We start from the raw sequence: 21,285 nt of genomic DNA on the forward strand, positions 1-21,285 counted from the left end.
AGTAACCCTAGAACCAGATCACAATGTGAGTCAGCACACTTTAGGAGAGGAGTGGAGAAATTTGGTATGTGTAAAATAAAAATGATTTGTATTTGATGTCTGACAAATGATATGGACTGGATATAGACATAAGTAGACATTATGAATATAATGGGTAATCTTAAGAGCCTCATCCACCAGCAGTGCAAATTAGAAATTAATATTAATAGCTAGAAAATTATGGTCAATGTGCATTCGATTTATGCTTCTGGCAGAGAAAGCTTCCTACCAAGGAATTGAACTTGTAAAATGACCATAACAGTCCTTATCATTACCGGTGCAGAGTTATATAATAAACTTGCTAGTTACCCATTTACAAGATATAATTATACAACAAATCAGTATTTTGTGTGTGTTACTTTGGCACCATATGACATTAAAATATTTGCCGAAATATTCAGTCACTTTACTTTAAAAAGTAATTAATTGTGTGAGGCACATCATGATGGGTTAGGGGACTATGGCAAAGCAAGTATGATTTATTATTCTAAATATAATAAATTGATTTTTTAAAACTGCCATCATTTTTACTCAACTGTTATAATTAGGTTTTCTAATTTTTGAGTATTAATTTTTCTTCAATTACAAAAAATTGGCTGAAATCGGTTGCAAACAAATCGGTGTTCTCTTAGATGCAAGATAAAACAAAATGTTTACTTTCAGCATGATATTGGTGTTTCATTGGTAAATTGAAGCAAGGTCATAATGCGAAGCAATAATCTAAACTAAGGCAAAACTGTGGATCAAACAAGCTACTGTGGGTGCAATAGCAATTTAGAACAGATTTCAGCAAGAACTTTGCCATGCGGGGAGTGACCAACATTTGGGAATGGTCTCACAGATAATGCAGTAGAGGCAAAAACTTTAGAGTCATTCAAGATCTTTGTTCCTATTCATCCCATTGTTGTCTGTAATGATTTCTTGAGCAGCATCAGAAAGGATGGTCTGGGAGTATCTGTTCAAAACTATTCATAAAGGAGTTTAGAATATATATAGCTCCACCCTGTGGACTACTGTGGTACTACTGCCATTGCTGTTAACAACAATAAAGAGGGAGACACCTGACTAGGATTCCTGAAGTTATCAGCCGTCTTAGAGCCTGTGTGTTTGTGATATCGTACTGAAAACATAACAGAGTTGAGATGCTCTTTTTCACAGATGACACTGGCTCGGACTTTGAGTCAAAGAATACCGGTGAGGCTAACAGTGTTTACTGTCATTATGGAGTAAATCGGACCACAACCTCCAGAGTCCACACATGTGCAGTTAAACGTGGAAATCCAGAAGTTGAATACCGACATGCAACTGCTCCTCCAAATATTGCACTACACCGGTGTCCAACCGATAGATTCGGCATTGAAATCCATGTGAGGGCATGAAGTTACAGTACTTACCCACTCGTGACCAACTAAGCACGCCAGAAAAAGTTAGGGCTGGTGCATTCAGGTGTAAGTGAACTTTTAACTGTGCAATAGGTCTTAATTATTGCTAAACAACCTCTCTGGCACTGAAAATTAACTTTTGCAAGCATGGTGTCTCATTCCTTCAGGTTCTAATTGTTTGCGGAGAAGTTTTCAAAAACATTTAAAAACATTTTTTTTTAAGTTTTTCTTTAGTTAATAAGAACATAAGAAATAGGAGCAGGAGTAGGCCATTTGGCCCATCGAGCCTGCTCCTCCATTCAATAAGATCATGGCTGATCTGATCGTGGGCTCCATTATTAAAGAAGCTGTAGCAGAACTGTTTGGAAAAGCAAAATTCAGTCAGGCAGAGTCTGCATGGATTTATGAAGGGGAATTTGCTGGAGATCTTTGAGGATGTAACGAACAGGGTGGATAAAGGGGAACCAGTGGATGTGGTGTATTTGGACTTCCAGAAGGCATTTGACAAGGTGGCACATAAAAGTTTACTGCACAAGATAAAAGTTCACGGGGTTGGGGGTAATATATTAGCATTGATAGAGGATTGGCTAACTAACAGAGAACAGAGAGTTGGGATAAATGGTTCATTCTCTGGTTGGCAACCAGTAATTAGTGGGGTGCCGTAGGGATCAGTGCTGGGACCCCAACTATTTACAATCTAAATTAATGACTTGGAAGAAGGAACTGAGTGTAATGTAGCCAAGTTTTCTGACCATACAAAGATGGAAGGAAAAGCAATGGGTGTGGAGGACACAAAAAATCTGCAAAAGGACATAGACAGGCTAAGTGAGTGGGTAAAAATTTGGCAGATGGAGTATAATGTTGGAAAGTGTGAGGTCATACACTTTAGCAGAAAAAAATTCAAAGAGCAAGTTATTATTTAAACGGAGAAAGATTGCAAAGTGCCGCAGTACAGCGGGACCTGGGAGTACTTGTGCATGAAACACAAAAGGAAAGTATGCAGGTACAGCAAATGATCAGGAAGGCCAATGGTATCTCAGCCTTTATTGCAAAGGAGATGGAGTATAAAAGTCTTGCTAAAGCTATATAAGGTATTGGTGAGGCCATACGTGGAATACTGAGTGCATGTTTTGGTTTCTATATTTAGGAAAGGATATACTTTGGAGGCAGTTCAGAGAAGGTTCACTAGGTTGATTCTGGGGATGAAGGGGTTGAATTATGGGAGAATTTGAGTAGGTTGGGTCTCTACTCATTGGAATTCAGAAGAACGAGAGGTGATCTTATCGAAATGTATAAGATTATGAGGGGGCTTGACAAGGTGGATGCAGAGAGGATGTTTCCACTGATGGGGGAGACTAGAACTAGAGGGCACGATCTTAGAATAAGGGGCCATCCATTTAAAACTGAGATGAGAAGAAATTTCTTCTCTCAGGGTTGTAAATCTGTGGAATTTGCTGCCTCAGAGAGCTGTGGAAGCTGGGACATTGAATAAATAGTCAGAAATAGACAGTTTCTTAAACGATAAGGAGATAAGGGGTTGTGGAGAGTGGGCGGGGAAGTGGAGCTGAGTCCATGATCAGATCAGCCATGGTCTTATTGAATGGTGGAACAGGCTCGAGGGGCAGTATGGCTGACTCCTGTTCCTATTTCATATGTTCTTATGGAATCTGTTCCACTTCCCTGCCCAGTCCCCATAACCCTTTACTCCCTCATCGCTCTTTTAACTCTCTCTCTCAATACCTTCTTTCTTTCCCTCACTGTATTTTGCTTTCAGTACAAAATTGTACAATGAATTAAACATTTTAATTTATTCTTACTGATTTAATCTAAAGAAGGATGTGTTCAGTTTTGGTCTCCTAATCTGAGGAAGGACGTTCTTGCTATTGAGGGAGTGCAGCGAAGGTTCACCAGACTGATTCCCAGGATGGCTGGTCTGACATATGAGGAGAGACTGGATCAACTGGGCCTTTATACACTGGAGTTTAGAAGGATGAGAGGGGATCTCATAGAAATTATAAGATTCTGACGGGACTGAACAGGTTAGATGCGGGAAGAATTTTCCCGATGATGGGGAAGTCCAGAACCAGGGGACACAGTCTTAGGATAAGGGGTAGGCCATTTAAGACTAAGATGAGGAGAAACTTCTTCACTCAGAGAGTTGTTAACCTGTGGAATTCCCTACCGCAGAGAGTTGTTGATGCCAGTTCATTGGATATATTCAAGAGGGAGTTGTATATGGCCCTTACGGCTAAAGGGATCAAGGTGTATGGAGAGAAATCAGGAAAGGGGTACTGAGGGAATGATCAGCCATGATCTTATTGAATGGTGGTGCAGGCTCGAAGGGCTGAATGGCCTATTCCTGCACCTATTTTCTATGTTTTCTATGTTTAGAGCGTGGGAATAGTTAAATTTTAAAAAATGGGATTCCCGACCTGAACCCACCTCCAACCCACTTGCGGTTCAACGGAGGTGGGACGGAAGCCGGAACGGGAACATAAGAACATAAGAACATAAGAGCATAAGAATTAGGAACAGGAGTAGGTCATCTTGCCCCTCGAGCCTGTTCCGCCATTCAACAAGATCATGGCTGATCTGGCCATGGACTCAGCTCCACTTACCCGCTCGTTCCCCATAACCCTTAATACCCTTATTGGTTAAAAATCTATCTATCTGTGATTTGAATACATTCAATGAGCTAGCCTCAACTGCTACCTTGGGCAGAGAATTCCACAGATTCACAACCCTCTGGGAGAAGAAATTCCTTCTCAACTCGGTTTTAAATTGGCTCCCCCGTATTTTGAGGCTGTGCCCCCTAGTTCTAGTCTCCCCGACCAGTGGAAACAACCTCTCTGCCTCTATCTTGTCTATCCCTTTCATTATTTTAAATGTTTCTATAAGATCACCCCTCATCCTTCTGAACTCCAACGAGTAAAGAACCAGTCTACTCAATCTATCATCATAAGGTAACCCCCTCATCTCTGGAATCAGCCTCGTGAATCGTCTCTGTACCCCCTCCAAAGCTAGTATATCCTTCCTTAAGTAAGGTGACCAAAACTGCACGCAGTACTCCAGGTGCGGCCTCACCAATATCCTGTACAGTTGCAGCAGGACCTCCCTGCTTTTGTACTCCCTCCCTCTCTCAATGAAGGCCATGTTTAGAAACATAGAAACACAGAAACATAGAAAATAGGTGCAGGAGTAAGCCATTCGGCCCTTCTAGCCTGCACCGCCATTCAATGAGTTCATGGCTGAACATTCAACTTCAGTACCCCATTCCTGCTTTCTCGCCATACCCCTTGATCCCCCTAGTAATAGAAACATAGAGTGGAAGCAAGTGTTCCTCAATTCCGAGGGACTGCCTATGATGATGAGTGTGCTTTCCTCAGAATCTGGAGCAACGGGCTAACCAGTGGGATATGATGGTGAGTTATATCCAGGATTCATAGCCCGCCAGCATTGGGTTGCAAAGAAGGAAGAGGATGCTGCTGATGCATCACTTCCCCTGCTGGTACAACTACTGCTCTGCAGGATATAGTGGGCCAAAAATCACTGTCTGTACGGGCGTGTACGATGTGCACACACACCGTAGAGACCCCTCAAGTGTCGGTTCTTGGCGTGCGATGCGCATGCACCGAAAACCGGCACTTGCAAATTGTCAAAATGTCCTTTGACAGTTCCAACCCATCCCTGGGAGAAAGGCCTTCGCGGGCAGAGATTGGGGGCTATTTGCCCAACTCTTGCCCAGCGAATGTCCTTCAAACTCTTAAGCCTGCTAAAAGCAAGTGTAAGGCCTGCTTTTACCAGCGTAAGAGTTTTAAAAGATAGAAAAATAAAACTTTCTTAATTGTTATTTTAAAAACCCTGTCCATTAAGGTAAGTTTATTTTTTATCCCTATTAAAACATTTTTAAAAATTTAAAGAAAATAATTTTTTGTCTAAAACATTTCATTAAATTCAATTTCAATTAATTTTAAACATGTGAAGTGTTTTTCTTATTTATTTAAAATGTTTATGTGTTTTAGCGGTTGTTTATAGAAATGGTGTTCTCCGTACAAATGCAACTCACCATCACCGCGAATGGGGATACGCTATTTTAATTGGTTCTTCCGGCCCACATAATAAAAAGGCTGCACATACGCTACTGGAATACCTGCCCCTACTCTGGACTATTCAGCTGGGCCTTGGAGCGCAAGTCTATGTTCCTCCGGGACCACCAGGTACTTTCGTAAAAAGAATTTCTGTCGGAGGCTCCCGCCAGCATGAATCCTCCAACCGCAATTTCTGGGCCATCGTGTGGCTGCGCTATCATTAGGAGATTGGTACAGAGTGCAGCAAAATGTGCTGGTCATCATGCTGCTTGTGAAAAATTGCTTGTACTTTCTATCCACTTAACACGTCTTTAAACTTGTAGGAGTAAGTCTCTTTGGGGCAAAGCTGGTTCCAAGATGATATGCCTGTTGAATCAGATCAGCTCTGCGTAGCTGATTCCATAATCCAATATGTGAGTCAGGCTGATCTACAGAACCTCAGGGCCCTATTGACCATTGGCCAACCAGCCTGACTCATTAATGGAATCTGTGATGAAGAATTAAGATTCTCGCCACCCAGCTACGGATAACTCTGCAAGGCAATGCCCAAACTTGTAGAATAATCCTGGCTGTACAAGAAGAATGCTTACCAGTGCTTTGTACAGGGCATGACAGCAGTGGCTCAGTGGTAACACTGAGGGAGAGCAGCATTGTCTGAGCTGCCGTGCTTCAGATGAGAGGTTAAACTGAGGTCCCATGCACCTACTCAGGTGGACATAATAGATGCCATGGCACTATTTCGAAGAGGAGCAGTGAAGATTATCTGGTCGTTATCACATCGCTGATTGTGGGATCTTGCTGTGTGCCATTTGATTGCTTTGTGTTAGAATTGCCTTGGTGTCAGAGGCCATTGTCTGATTAGGATTTGCTAATATTGGAGATTAGTCAGGCGAATGGGAATAGCAAATAGCAGACAGAATGGCTACATCCCATTTGAGGGGCGAGTGTCAGGAATTGGCAGAACAATGGAGGCCCCCAAGCAGTATCACATTAACTGTCTGGGATTGTCTAGGTCATCCTGTTCATTTAGTAATGTTAAGGCAGAATGTCAAGTGAAACTGATTAACAATTAAAGATAGCTATTATATCAAGTCTGCAGATTTGGTGAAGAAACCTCTTTTCAATATACATTCTGGGCATCATGTGATATGACTCACATTAAGGAGGAAAGTACTTTAAGGATGGTTGGAATGCTTTTGAACTTGTGACAAAGTACAGGTAGCATCCTTCTTGTGGATCGAGCTCACAGGACGGTTGGAAGTCCATCTCCATGCGGAGGTCAAGCTTGATCACCTTGGGACTAAGTAATAAACTTGCATATGGACAAAAACACTCGAGCCTGAATCACAAGGAATCATTTAATTGAGCTTAAGAGATTTCCTTATACCATGTTTCCTACATTGCAACAGTGACTACCCTTCAAAAAGTACTTAATTGGCCATAAAGCACATTTGGAAATCCTGAGGTCATGAAAGGCACCATATAAACTTATAGCGCTGTGGGGACAGAGCAGGGGAGTGGGATTAATTGAAGTTCCCTGCCAGGGAGCCAGCAAAGGCACGAAGGGCCGAATGGCCTCCTGTGCTGGATTCATGGCCATTCTATGAATCTATGATCAAGTCTTTCTTTTCTTGAATACCAGCAGTAACCCTCAGTGCCGTTTGAAGCGCCCGGTCCCCGTCCGCCGCGATGCACGTGAAGGTGAAGCACTGGAACGCCATCGCCACGTGGTTTTGGGTGGCGAACTACGAGAATTGTGGCATCTGCTGGATGGCATTTAACGGTTCCTTCCAGGACTGTAAAGTGCCAGGAAACGAGTGTCCACTGGTGTGTGGTTAGTGCTCTCATTGTTTCCACATGCACTGTATCCTGAAATGGCTGAATTCCCAACAGGTACAGCAGCATTGTCCCATGTGTCGATGGGAGTGGAAATTCAAGGAGTGATGAGCAACTGGAGAAATCGAGCGAGGAATCCTGCAGGTTCAGATTCAGACTTTATTCAGACTTTTTCTTTGGTTTCTCAACAATAATGCAACGGAAGCTGTGTGTTAGTGCTATTGATTGTTGTTGCTGGAGTTCAAAAGGGCAGGGCATCTATTTAGCAGTTTACATAGCCAGTGTGGACCCGATTGATTGACAGAGTGAAAGTCAAAGCTGCTCTATAATAAAGCAGGGAGCTGCTGAAATATGTTTGTGTATTAAAGGCCACTCTCATGAGATCTGTAATACTTTTAGTCCCTAAAACAACATATTCTGAAACTTGTAAGTGGTTCTAATGTCAAGAGATTTCATCTGGACAAATTTCCGAGAAAGGATATTAATCTGACATTCTCAAGTGAGATTTGTAATGTATTTTTAAAAAAAATTTCAGAGTGGCTATGAATCCAGCAATTCCATTAGAAAATTGTACAGCCATTATGGAAGCTTTCACATTAAATTATTCTACTGTCATAACTCTGTATTATATCACCCTTAATAAGGCTTCTAAATGCACCAGTCCGGTGCCCAGCAAAGACAAGGGCCCAGGGGCAGCACGGGCCAGCCCACACTGCAATATGTGTGTGCACTAGGTCCGTGCAGCAGAGCTAGTCTCCAGGAGTCTTGGTTAACCCTTGCCACTGGACCAAGGCCGAGCTCTGTCAACCCTGTGTGGTGGCTGGTGTGCAATGGCCTCCACACGTTAAAAAATCCACGCACAGGCATCTTCCACCCTTCAATATGTAGTCCGGGACCTGAAATATCAGGTCCCTCATTGAAACACCTGTCAACTCATCCCTTTTTGGTGTGGAAGCAAGTCATCCTCGATACGAGGGACCTCCTAAGAAGGAGAAGTATAAAAGAAAATGCACCAGTATTCGATTCGTCACAAAACACCCTTCAGCATGTATCAATAATTCCCATCAATTAAAACATTATTTTCAGGGTGATTTAAATGTTCTAGTTGTAACCGTTCAGTAATTTATAGATACATTCTAAAGCTTTGATGATTATAAAGACTGTCTAAATTTAGATCGAACCTGATAAATTTATTCCAAAATCTGGATTAATCACAATGGGATTTCCGCTTTGGGCACAGTTGAGAAAAATGCACTCAAAATTGCACTAAATGAAAGAAAGACTTGGATTTATATAGCCCCTTTCATGACCACTGGATGTCTCAAAGCACTTCACAGCCAATGAAGTACTTTTGGAGTGCAGTCACTGTTCTAATGTAAGAAATGCGGAAGCAAATTTCCGCACAAGCATGCTCCCACAAACTCATCATCATCATAGGTAGTCCCTCGGAAACAAGGAAGACTTGCTTCCAAACATGAGTTCTTAGGTGGCTGTACAATCCAATACGAGAACCATAGTCTCTATCACAGGTGGGACAGATAGTCGTTGAGGGAAAGGGAGGGTGGGACTTGTTTACCACATGCTCCTTCCGCTGCCTGCGCTTGATTTCTGCATGCTCTCGACGACGAGACTCCAGGTGCTCAGCGCGCTCCCGGATGCTCTTCCTCCACTTAGGGTGGTCTTGGGCCAGGGACTCCCAGGTGTCAGTGGGGATGTTGCACTTTTTCAGGGAGGCTTTGAGGGTGTCCTTGTAACATTTCAGCTGCCCGCCTTTGGCTCGTTTGCCGTGAAGGAGCTCCGAGTAGAACACTTGCTTTGGGAATCTTGTGTCTGGCATGCGAACAATGTGGCCTGCCCAGTGGAGCTGATCAAGATAATGACCTAATAATCTCTTTTTTTGTTATGTTAATTGAGGGATAAATATTGGCCAGGACACCGGGGATAACTCCCCTGCTCTTCTTCGAAATAATGCCATGGGATCTTTTACGTCTACTTGAGAGAATAGGCGGGGCCTCAGTTTAACGTCTCATCCGAAAGCCGGCACCTCCGACAGTGCAGCACTCCCTCAGCACTGCAATGGAGTGTCAGCCTAGATTTTAGACTTGAACCCACAGCCTTCTGACTCAGAAGTGTGTGTGCTACCCACTGAGCCACAGCTGACACTGGTTAGGTTACAGTTCACGTTTCCATTAAAAATCATTTGCATAATCACCAATTTAAAATCTGCTATGAACCAGCGCAATTGGGCAGTGTAATAGAACCTAATTTTCTTTTCTTTCCATTAAAATTATTCCTTGATGTATTTAAGAGTGGTAACCTGGTGCAGTTTTATTAATACAGCTGAGAATGGGTTTATCATGAAAAAAAAATCAGCATTTTGTAACGAGTTGTCTAGTCCTCCACCTGTGAGTAACCGGATTTAAAATCACTGAAAATGACTTACAAATACAATGCTGAACAATTTGCTCATTCGTTGATGTACACTAGTTGGTGTAAATTAAATATGGTTTGATATGAAAAATGTGCCTACTAGTGCCAGTGCAGCTAAGAAAAGGAGCGTAAATTTGAAAAACCATTCCGAACCAGCACAATCGTCATTCTGGAGGCGTGGCCACTTTTGTGGGCTGGGTTTGATCCGGGCCAATTGACTCTTGAACCAAATTAAAAGATTGCGGAAACTCAAACATGAATGCTTTCGGGCGTAACTCACGTTTAAAATTCCCCGATCTGTTGCGCTGGTTGGGCCAATTCACCTGATATTACTGGCATAAAGGAGTAGACATCCCCTAACATCTATTGCGATAAAGGTACAAAATTACACCTCTGACATTGCTGGTTGCAATCCACAAGTGAAATTTGCAGAACTATTTTGCAGAAATACAGGGGAGTTCATGATGTTGCGCATGCAATAACTGTTAGACTGAGTACTGTTTAACTCCAAGAGGTATGACCTTCGCTCTGCTTTATTAAGGCCCAAAGTGCCTAATATACAAAATGGCTGGCCTTTTATACTTGGGCTGCACACCCGTGCATGCAGCCCCATGGCCTCCAACAGTGACACCATCTAGTGGCTAGTGATCCCAAAAGTACACACGTGAGACATGGCCAATATTTACCCTTCAACCAATATCACGAAGGCAGATCATCTGGTCATTAACACATTGCTGTTTGTGGGACTTTGCTGTGCAAAAATTGGCTGCCGTGTTTCCTACATTCCAACAGTGACTAAACTTCAAACGTATTTCATTGGCTGAGGTCATGACAGAAGCTAGGTAAATGCAAGTATTCCAGCATTCTTTTCCAACATCTCAGAAGTCTGAGTCTCATTCAGTCTTCCCCTCCCTTTTACAATGTCTAGGCTTTTTGGGCCCAAGTTTCCACACGATAAAAAACGGGCGCCCCTCCGAGCTGGGCGCCCGTTTATCGCGCCTAAAACGGCGCCTAAAAAAAAAATCGCGATTCTGGAGCGTTCTGCAGCTCCTTGTCTGCCTGGCGCGGCGCCCAGGGGGGGCGGAGCCTACACTCGCGCCGATTTTGTAAGTGGGAGGGGGCGGGTAATATTTAAATTAGTTTTTTTCCTGCCGGCAACGCTGCGCGTGCGCGTTGGAGCGTTCGCACATGCTCAGTGTGAAAAAAACATTGGCACTCGGCCATTTTTGTAGTTCTTTGTAGCTATTTAATTTTTGAACATTTTTTTAATAAAAGCACATTGCCATCAGCATATCAGCACTTGCAGCCTTCTCACTGTCTCCTTCCCCCCACCCCCACCAGTGGGCAGAACGGGCTCCTCCCGTTTCCCCCCCCCCGCGGGCAGAATGGGCGCCTCCCCCCCCCCCCCACGGGAAAGAACGGGCGCCTCCTCTCCCCTCCCCCCCGCGGGAAGAACGGGCGCCTCCCCCCCCCGCGGGAAGAACGGGTGCCTCAGGCTGACTGCAGAATTCTCCGTGCCTGAAGCACTTTCACACAGGTAGGAAGATGGTTTATTTAATCTTTTCTTTGCTTATCAATGTTTATTCAGGTTGGATTTATTTGTATAATATTTGTAGAAGTATAAATAAGGATTTATTGTAGAGTTCCCTTCCCCCCCCCCTCCCCCCACACCTCGTTCTGGACGCCGAATTTGTAACCTGCGCCTGATTTTTTAATGTGTAGAACAGGTTTTTTCAGTTCTACAAAAATCTTCACTTGCTCCATTCTACTTTAGTTTGGAGTACGTTTTCACTGTGGAAACTTTGAAATCAGGCGTCAGTGGCCGGACACGCTCCCTTTTGAAGAAAAAATCCTGTTCCAAAGTAGAACTGTTCTACCTGACTAGAACTGCAGAAAAGAAAATGTGGAGAATTGCGATTTCTAAGATAGTCCGTTCTCCACCAGTTGCTCCTAAAAATCAGGCGCAAATCATGTGGAAACTTGGGCCCTTTAAAACTAAGCTTTGCGTAATCTAAACACTCCTTCTTGATATAACTTGTCCGCTGTCAATCTTGAATACTTTAATGCACCTGAATGATAGGCTTTGGTGTTTCTCTTCGGTTTTTCAATGTAAAAAAAAGACGTCATCTAAGCAGCATAGGATTATGGGAAAGGTAAACGGGAGTACACTGCTTTAGGTTCCTCAGTCACTTTTACTTGCAAGCAAGCAATACTTGTACTATTTCCACTCATAGGGGAAACTAAAACTAGGGGAGATAGAATAAGGGGCCGCCCATTTAAAACTGAGATGAGGAGGCATTTCTTCTCTGAGGGTTGTTAATCAATGGAATTCTCTTCCCCAGAGAGCTGTGGAGGCTGGGTCATTGAATATATTTAAGGCGGAGATAAACAGATTTTTGAGTGATAAGGGAGTAAAGGGTAATGGGGAGTGGGCAGGGAAGTGGAGCTGAGTCCATGATCAGATCAGCCATGATCTTATCAAATGGCGGAGCAGGCTCGAGGAGCCAAATGGCCTACTCCTCCTATTTCTTATGTTCTTATGCTGAGGGTAATGAGGTAAAATTTGACAGCACCTGGGAAAGGAAGGACACTAATTAATTTGATTAAGGAAAACCCATGGGAATCAAAGTACATTCTCATCCACGGGAACTTAGAAAGTAAAGGTAACTCTAAAATAAATAGCCGAAGAGTAAATGAGAAGGAATACAGGTAGGAATCTAGTACTGTGAATAAGGCCAGGAAAAAACAGGAGTTGGGCTAATCTCAATACAGCGAAAAGCGATGAGGTTGTTCGATTTAAAAGGCAGGGGAAGAAACATAGAATCATAGAAAATAGGTGCAGAGTAGGCCATTCGGCCCTTCGAGCCTACACCGCCATTCAATGAGTTCATGGCTGAACATGCAACTTCAGTATCCCATTCCTGCTTTCTCGCCATACCCCTTGATTCCCCCTAGTAGCAAGGACTACATCTAACTCCTTTTTGAATATATTTAGTGAATTGGCCTCAACAACTTTCTGTGGTAGAGAATTCCACAGGTTCACCACTCTCTGGGTGAAGAAGTTTCTCCTCATCTCGGTCCTAAATGGCTCACCCCTTATCCTTAGACTGTGACCCCTGGTTCTGGACTTCCCCAACATTGGGAACATTCTTCCTGCATCTAACCTGTCTAAACCCATCAGAATTTTAAACATTTCTATGAGATCCCCTCTCATTCTTCTGAACTCCAGTGAATACAAGCCCAGTTGATCCAGTCTTTCTTGAAATGTCAGTCCCGCCATCCCTGGAATCAGTCTGGTGAACCTTCGCTGCACTTCCTCAATAGCAAGAATGTCCTTCCTCAAGTTAGGAGATCAAAACTGTACACAATACTCCAGGTGTGGCCTCACCAAGGCCCTGTACAACTGTAGTAACACCTCCCTGCCCCTGTACTCAAATCCCCTCGCTATGAAGGCCAACATGCCATTTGCTTTCTTAACCGCCTGCTGTACCTGCATGCCAACCTTCAATGACTGATGTACCATGACACCCAGGTCTCGTTGCACCTCCCCTTTTCCTAATCTGTCACCATTCAGATAATAGTCTGCCTCTCTGTTTTTACCACCTCACATTTATCCACATTATACTTCATCTGCCATGCATTTGCCCACTCACCTAACCTATCCAAGTCACTCTGCAGCCTCATAGCATCCTCCTCGCAGCTCACACTGCCACCCAACTTAGTGTCATCCGCAAATTTGGAGATACTACATTTAATCCCCTCGTCTAAATCATTAATGTACAATTTTGAAGAAATATTTTCCTTGGATAATATAGAAGTGAAAACTGAAATCACAGAATCATACAGCACAGAAAGAAGCCATTCGGCCCATCATGCTTGAGCTGGCTCTTTGAAAATCGTGCGCTATCTAATTAGTCAAAGTCCCCCTGCCCTTTCCCCACAGCCCTGCAAATGTTTTACCTTCAAGTATTTGTCAAATTTTGTCGAAATTTAAAAAAAAACTGCGATGTCTGCAGAGAAATTCGAACCAACCAAAAATTTTCATTACATTCAAAAGTGAAACAGAAAGAGATTTCAGAGGCAGACCAAGAAACGATCAGTACCAGAGTAGGTCTGACGAGATCGGCACAGACAGACCGGGAAAATTACCATCTAAACTGTAAATGGCTATCATTCTTCATCTCAGCTGTGCCAGCAGGGGTAGTACCTGAGCAAAGGCGAGGGACTTTGTTACAGAGAGAGAACGCCTGGAATATCTTTACCTAGGCCTTACCCACTGTAATGTATGCTCCTGTAAGTATAGTTGTAGAGCTGTTGAGTCTGGAGGAGTCCGTGGTTCCACGTCTATTTTGACTGTGTCAGGTTGCAGCTCCTGTTCCACTATTTGAAGGGGCTGCTCCTCAAATTCTGGCGGCACTTCAGTCTCACAGGGCTGATTTTTGGTCACACGGTGCAGAGGGGAGCGGGCAGGTTGGAAGGTCTCCTGGTAGGACTGCTCCTGAGCATGGTCAAGGTAGCCATTAACCAGTCCAGGCAGTGGGTGGATGGAGAGGGTCATTTTTTTAGTCATTCTTTGCTGGCTTTTAAAAGCTTCCCAATCGTCTGTCCTCCCACTAGTTTTGGCCACTTTGTATGCCCTTGTTTTTAATTGGATACCGTCCTTTTTTTCTTTAGTTAGCCACGGATTGTTATCTTTTTTCTTACACCCTTTCCTCCTCACTGGAATATATTTTTCTTAAGAATTGTGAAATATCTCGTTAAACGTACATCACTGTTCATCAACCGTGCTACACTTTAATCTATTTTCCCAGTTCACTTTGGCCAACTCTGCCCTCATACCTTTGTAGTCTCCTTTATTTAAGCGTAGTACACTGGTTTGAGATCCAACTTTCTCACCCTCCATCTGAATTTGAAATTCAACCATGCTATGATCACTCATTCCAAGGGAATCCATTTCTAGGAGATTGTTTATTAATCCTGTCTGATTACACAGGACCAGATCTAAGATAGTTTTCCCCCTGGTTGGTTCCGTTACATACTGCTCAAGGAACCCGTCCCTTATGCACTCTATGAACTCCTCCTCAAGGCTACTCTGACCAATTTGATTTGTCCAATCAATATGGAGGTTAAAATCACCCATGATTATAGCTGTTCCCTTTTTACAAGCCCCCACTATTTCCTGGTTTATACACTGACCAACAGAGTTGCTACTGTTAGGGGACCTATAGACTACGCCCACCTGTAACTTTTTTCACTTTTATTATTCATTAGCACACCCCAAACTGTTTCAACATCCTGATCATTTGAGCCAATATCCCCATCAAATGAAATCCTCATCACAATGGGAGAATTTGAAGAGCGTTTTCCTAATGGATGACGTGGCAAAATAGTCTGTCATGGGGACGTCCAAAAATTCTGGCTAATCGTGCTTGCCCCAGGCCCAGGAGGATTTGGTTCCCAGGTGAAAACTGTGCAACAGCAGCTTGTACACCTGCGACTACCATCCCTTGGAAAATTTTCGACAGACAAGGATTGCTCCTGAGGTGACCTTTTTAAAAAGAAATTCTAACACAGTTGGTATTTCTCCAGATTCATTATGAGACACAATTGCCCGAGTCTGTTTTCCGAGGCTGATTTGTTACTTCAACTGGAGTAGGTCCTCATGAGCCCGCTATCCAAATATGGAAATGCATGGAGGCCCCGATGTAGCAGATGACTTCCTACTAATGACTGACATTTTTTAAATACCCTGGGCGATGCAGCCAGCTCGTGTGTATAGGAGCGTTTTAAACTGTTAGCAGACTCCCACTACTGTGGAGCGAGAAGGTTCCTGTGGCTCCTGCTGATATAAATGAAAAAAAAAAAATTGGCATTGAAAACACATCTGTTCTATTTGCAGTGTCTGCTGTGACACCAGGATTGATCAGGAGTCGCCGTGGTGACATTAGAATAAATACAACATTACCGAGGCAATCACTTGCATCACATCATTCACAAAGCAAATGTTGCAAGGGCTCCATCTGAGGCCGGAGGTTGTTGTCTTTGTGGCCAAATGTAAAGTTTAAACCAGCCTTCCCATTCATTTGCATATATCTCGCGTTGCTAGTAAAGAGATTTTGATGTTCTGATTAGGTTTTATCGATCAATGAGGTGGCAGTGTGGAAAACAGGCCTTTGGAAACCATCAGGCCCAGAAAGTTCAATCAGGACGATCTAAATTTTATAAATAGAGATAGGGCTGTGCTGCGTGTGTTTCCAGAGCTGGAATGCCAGGATAAAGGATAACAGGTTGCACATCACTGCCTTCGGCCACACTTTTTGTAATGTCTTTAATACTCTTATGAATGGCTCCATGAGGTCTAGTATTGTACTTGAGCTGTTGTGACCTTAGTCCCATTTATTGTAACCCCAGAGTGAGGCACAAGCATGGTGGGCAGCCTTTAAAACTGGGCCCTGCACACCTATACAAGTGACCCTCAGGTCTCCCCCTGCAGTGCCCTCTGGTGGCACACATTATGTAACTATACAGTGAGTACACATGGTCGACATACATGACATCACTTTCCCCCAAGTCTTTAATGCAAATTGACTCGTACATTGACGGTGACCTGGGCTTTGCTCTTCCTGGTTGACCATTGGAGGGTCGCTTCTAACTTGGGTGGGTTGGTAGTGAGATTTGTTGCCAGTGGAGGTCCCTGTGGTTTCTGGTTGTGAGTCCATGACTACTCTATTCTCCCCCCCCGCCCCCCCTCCCCCCCCCCCCCGTTACATGCAAGTTGCATTCAAGTTCATCACATGGGTTTTATATTTACATTTTGGTACATTTGTTGGGTGGATTACAGTTGCGTTTCTTTTTGTGTGGTACATTTACATGATCAGTACAGGTATATCAGTACAGGTACACAAGGACAGTCTAGTTCCAGCACGGCCGGATAAGATCCGGGTTGTCTGGTGGCGGCACAGCGCCCCATGCTAGTGGGTCTGTGGGCGAGGTGAGCTCATTTTGCTTGAGTTGCCAGAGCTCAGGGCTCTTGCCATAACTCCTAGTGTCGGTCAGGCCCAAAGACAGCTGATGTGTCTGTGACCTCCCTGTCCTTTTCATTTGCACAGTGTCGCTGCTGCTCCCTGGGAAGCGGTCTGACCGAGTGAGCGATTCGTCGAAACAACAGTGGGGCTGCCTCGTCATGTCTAGCAGTTCGCCGGGGACTCGCTTTCCTTGAGGGCACCGTTGTGAGCACTCTCTTGTTTGAGATCCTGGCTGGTCCAGGTCCCGGTCGGAGGAGCTGTTGCGGTTGACCCTTCGCTCTGGGGCATTGCCGTTGTGGCGAGTGTATTTATGGGCTGCGCCTTTTCCACCCTGGTGGTGGGCGACGGTAGCCGACTGCGAGCAGAGGTGCAGTTTACTGTTTCTGGCCCGTGGCGGTTCATGCCATCAGGAGCCTGCAATGTTAAACCGATTTGAGTCACGGTATCGCTACCGGTGCCTCTGCTCTCCGGGGATCGTTTACTCTGTGGCTTGTCTAATTCTGTCAGCCGTGGGGACACTTTATGATACATGATTCTGGTCCCGGGGACGCAGGCTACAGCATTGGATAGCTCGCTGGACCTGTATACGACCGTTAGGTGTTTGCCCGCTACATTGGCTGATTGCAATTTGCACCCGACATCGCTCAACAACATTTTACTCGTTACAGCTGGACTTTTACATTGGTTTACAATTTCAAGCAGTTCATTCGAAAATGGCGGGCTGCTGGCCTCCTTTAAAATGGCCTTACTACTTTTACCCCAATCGTCTTCCTTGCATGGAACCACGTGCCATTGCTCCATTAGCACTGCACCTCGTGGTTTGGACGCCATCTTTTCTCTGTCCATGATGTCAACTGACACGATCTTCTTTCCCAGGGATTCTGCCACTAAAGCTGGGAAGGTGCCCTCGGATCTAATCTTCATCCCAGGAGTCCTGCCACTGAAACCGTGAAGGTGCGTTTGGGTCATCTCGGCCGGATCATCGCCATGCAGTCGTGTTGAGCGGTCTGTGCTATATTATTCAAAAAGGAGTTCGATGTAGTCCTTACTACCAGGGGGATCAAGGGGTATGGCGAGAAAGCAGGAATGGGATACTGAGGTTGCATGTTCAGCCATGAACTCAATGAATGGCGGTGTGGGCTCGAAGGGCCGAATGGCCTACTCCTGCACCTATTTTCTATGTTTCTATGTGCCTCAGGAGCTGTGGGGATCTGCTCTCCGGTGCCTGGTCCAACCGAAGGTGGGGGCTTGCTCTGCCTCTGAGCATGGGGGACATCGATCGCTGGAGGGATGAAGTCTTCCCAGTTCCAATTAATCTTCGCTATCCATCTTCTTCCAAGTAATGGTCCATCACCTGAAACAATTCACAATGGTAAATTGTGCACTGCGCCATCATGGAATACACTTGCATCCGCACTAGCAATAACTGATATCAGTTCCTTGGTGTAGGTGGGCAGCTTTGCCTGAACTGGGACCAGCTTGGGTCGTTCAGCTTGATCATTCCATAGCCTCTCAAAGGCTTCCTGGCTCATTACTGACTGACTCGCCCCCATGTCCAATTCAATCAAGACTGGAACGCCATTTCTCGCGACTTCAATTATCACTGGAGGGCAATCTGTGGTGCAGGTATATACTCCATAAACTTCATCCTGGGACTGAGCTGCCTCTCTACCAATGTCCTCGTAATCCACGCTGGATTCACAGCCATCTGCTGACTCCTCTTCCACGTGGTGAGTCACAGCTCTTTTGCACATTCGCTGGAGGTGGCCCTTTGTGCTGCAGCCTTTGCACACATAGTCTTTGAACCGACACTGATGAACCCTGTGATTACCTCCGCAACGCCAGCATGGTGCTACTCGACTTGTTTGCACCACTCGGCGGACTCTGAGTTAAAGGACTAGGGGCCCTGGGCAGATTCACGTTCAACAGTTCTGCCTCTGAAAGGCGACAGTCTATTTACAGTACTTGCCAGGTTTGAGTCCTGCGAGTGAGTCATCATCTGCTTGTAGCTGCAGCTTGAGGTCATGAACACCTGGCTGATGCTGATGGGCTTCTGCAGAGTGACGGTGGTTTCGGCAGAGAGTAGCCTGTGAAGAAGGGCCTCATGAGCGATGCCAATTACAAAGACATCCCATGAGGCATCAGTGAGGGATGCACCGAATTCACACGGTCCTGATAGCCTCCTGAAGTCGGCAGCATCCTTCGCGATTTCCTGGCCCTCAGGGCAGTGATGTATATAAAATCGATGCCTGGCCATGAGGATGCTCTCCTTCGGTTTGAATTGGTCCCGAATTAGCACTTTCAGCTCCTCGTATGACTTGGTCATTGTTTTCTCTGGTGCAAACAAGTCTCTGACGAGGCCGTGGACCGCGGGCCCACATCTGGTCAACAGGATAGCTCTGCACTTATCTGCCAGTGTGGCCGGATCATCACCTAGCAGGTCGTTTGCTACGAAATATTGGTCGAGCCGCTTCATAAAGGCTTCCCAATCTTCATCCTCTGAGAACTTTTCTAATGCACCAAGTTAGTTATTTTAGCGTGAAAGTTCGTAATCTTGTCGTCAGTTGTTATGTCTTTAATACTCTTATGAATGACTCCATGAGATCTAGTATTGTACTTGAGCTGTTGTGACCTTAATCGTATTTATTGTAACTCCAGATTGCACCACAAGCATGGTGGGCAGACTTTTATACTGGGCCCTGCACACCTATTCAGGTGACCTTCAGGTCTCCCACAGCAGTACCACCTGGAGCAAATCTTATGCGACTATACAGTTAGTATACATGGTTAGTAGACTGGCAAATGATACCTTAAGGGTTGACGGTGGATAGGCAATGGCAAACATTTAAAGATCACATGTACAAGTAATTGTACATCCTTGTCTGGAGTAAAAATAAAACGGAGAAGGTGGCTCAACCGTGGCTAACAAGGGAAATTAAGGATAGTGTTAAATCCAAGGAAGAGGCATATAAATTGGCCAGAAAAAGCAGCAAACCTGAAGACTGGGAGAAATTTAGAATTCAGCAGAGGAGGACAAAGGGTTTAATTAAGAGGGGGAAAATAGAGTATGGGAAGAAGCTTGCGGGGAACATAAAAACTGACTGCAAAAGCTTCGATAGATATGTGAAGACAAAAAGATTAGTGAAGACAAACGTAGGCCCCTTGCAGTCAGATTCAGGTGAATTTATAATGGGGAACAAAGAAATTGCAGACCAATTGAACAAATACTTTGGTTCTGTCTTCACGAAGGAAGACACAAATCACCTTCTGAAAGTACTAGGGGACTGAGGGTCTAATAAGAAGGAGGAACTGAAGGATATCCTTATTTGGCGGGAAATTGTGTTAGGGAAATTGATGGGATTGAAGGCCGATACATCCCCAGGGACTGATACCAGAGTACTTAAGGAAATGGCACTAGAAATAGTGGATGCATTGGTAATCATTTCCAACAGTCGATCAACTCGGGATCAGTTCCTATGGACTGGAGGGTAGCTAATGTAACACCACTTTTTCAAAAGGGAGGGAAAGAGAAAGCGGGTAATTATAGACCGGTTAGCCTGATATCAGTGGTGGGGAAAATGTTGGAATTAATTATTAAGGATGAAATAGCAGCGCTTTTGTAAAGCAGCGACAGGATCGGACCAAGTCAGCATGGATTTATGAAAGGGAAATCATGCTTGACAAATCTTCTGGAATTTTTTGAGGATGTACCCAGTAGAGTGGACAAGGGAGAACCAGTGGATGTGGTGTATTTGGACTTTCAAAAGGCTTTTGACAAGGTCCCATACAAGAGATTGGTGTGCAAAATCAAAGCACATGGTATTGGGGGTAGTGTGCTGACGTGGATTGAGAACTGGTTGGCAGACAGGAAGCAGAGAGTTGGGATAAACGGGTCCTTTTCAGAATGGCAGGCAGTGACTAGTGGAGTGCCGCAGGGCTTAGTGCTGGGACCCCAGCTCTTTACAATATACATCAATGATTTGGATGAATAAATTGAATGTAATATCTCCAAGTTTGCAGATGACACTAAACTAGGTGGCTGTGTAAGCTGTGAGGGGCATGCTAAGAGACTGCAGGGTGACTTAGGCAGATTAGGTGAGTGGGCAAATGCATGGCAGATGCAGTATAATGTGGATAAATATGAGGTTATCCACTTTGGGGGCAAAAACACAAAGACAGAATATTATCTGAATGGTGGCAGATTAAGAAAAGGGGAGGTGCATTGAGACCTGGGTGTCATGTTTCATCAGTCATTGAAAGTTGGCACGCAGGTACAGCAGGCGGTAAAGAAGGCAAATGGTATGTTGGTCTTCATAGCTAGGGGATTTGTGTATAGGAGCAGGGAGGTCTTACTGCAGTTGTACAGGGCCTTGGTGAGGCCTCACCTGGAATATTGTTCTCAATTTTGGTCTCCTAATCTGAGGAAGGACATTCTTGATATTGAGCGAGTGCAGCGAAGGTTCATCAGACTGATTCCAGGGATGG

General features: G+C 44.6%; 1 protein-coding gene and 1 pseudogene across 1 annotated transcript in view; one reads left to right on the plus strand and one right to left on the minus strand.

Moving 5' to 3' along the window:
- Window positions 1-21,285, minus strand: part of LOC139253715 (contactin-associated protein-like 5) — a 1,602,302-nt gene that overhangs the window by 1,122,754 nt on the left and 458,263 nt on the right. The window lies entirely within an intron of this gene.
- LOC139259701 (anaphase-promoting complex subunit 11 pseudogene) lies at window positions 7,199-7,453 on the plus strand (annotated as a pseudogene).

Source organism: Pristiophorus japonicus, chromosome 3, assembly GCF_044704955.1.
Source record: "Pristiophorus japonicus isolate sPriJap1 chromosome 3, sPriJap1.hap1, whole genome shotgun sequence".
NCBI classification, from domain to species: Eukaryota; Metazoa; Chordata; class Chondrichthyes; family Pristiophoridae; genus Pristiophorus; species Pristiophorus japonicus.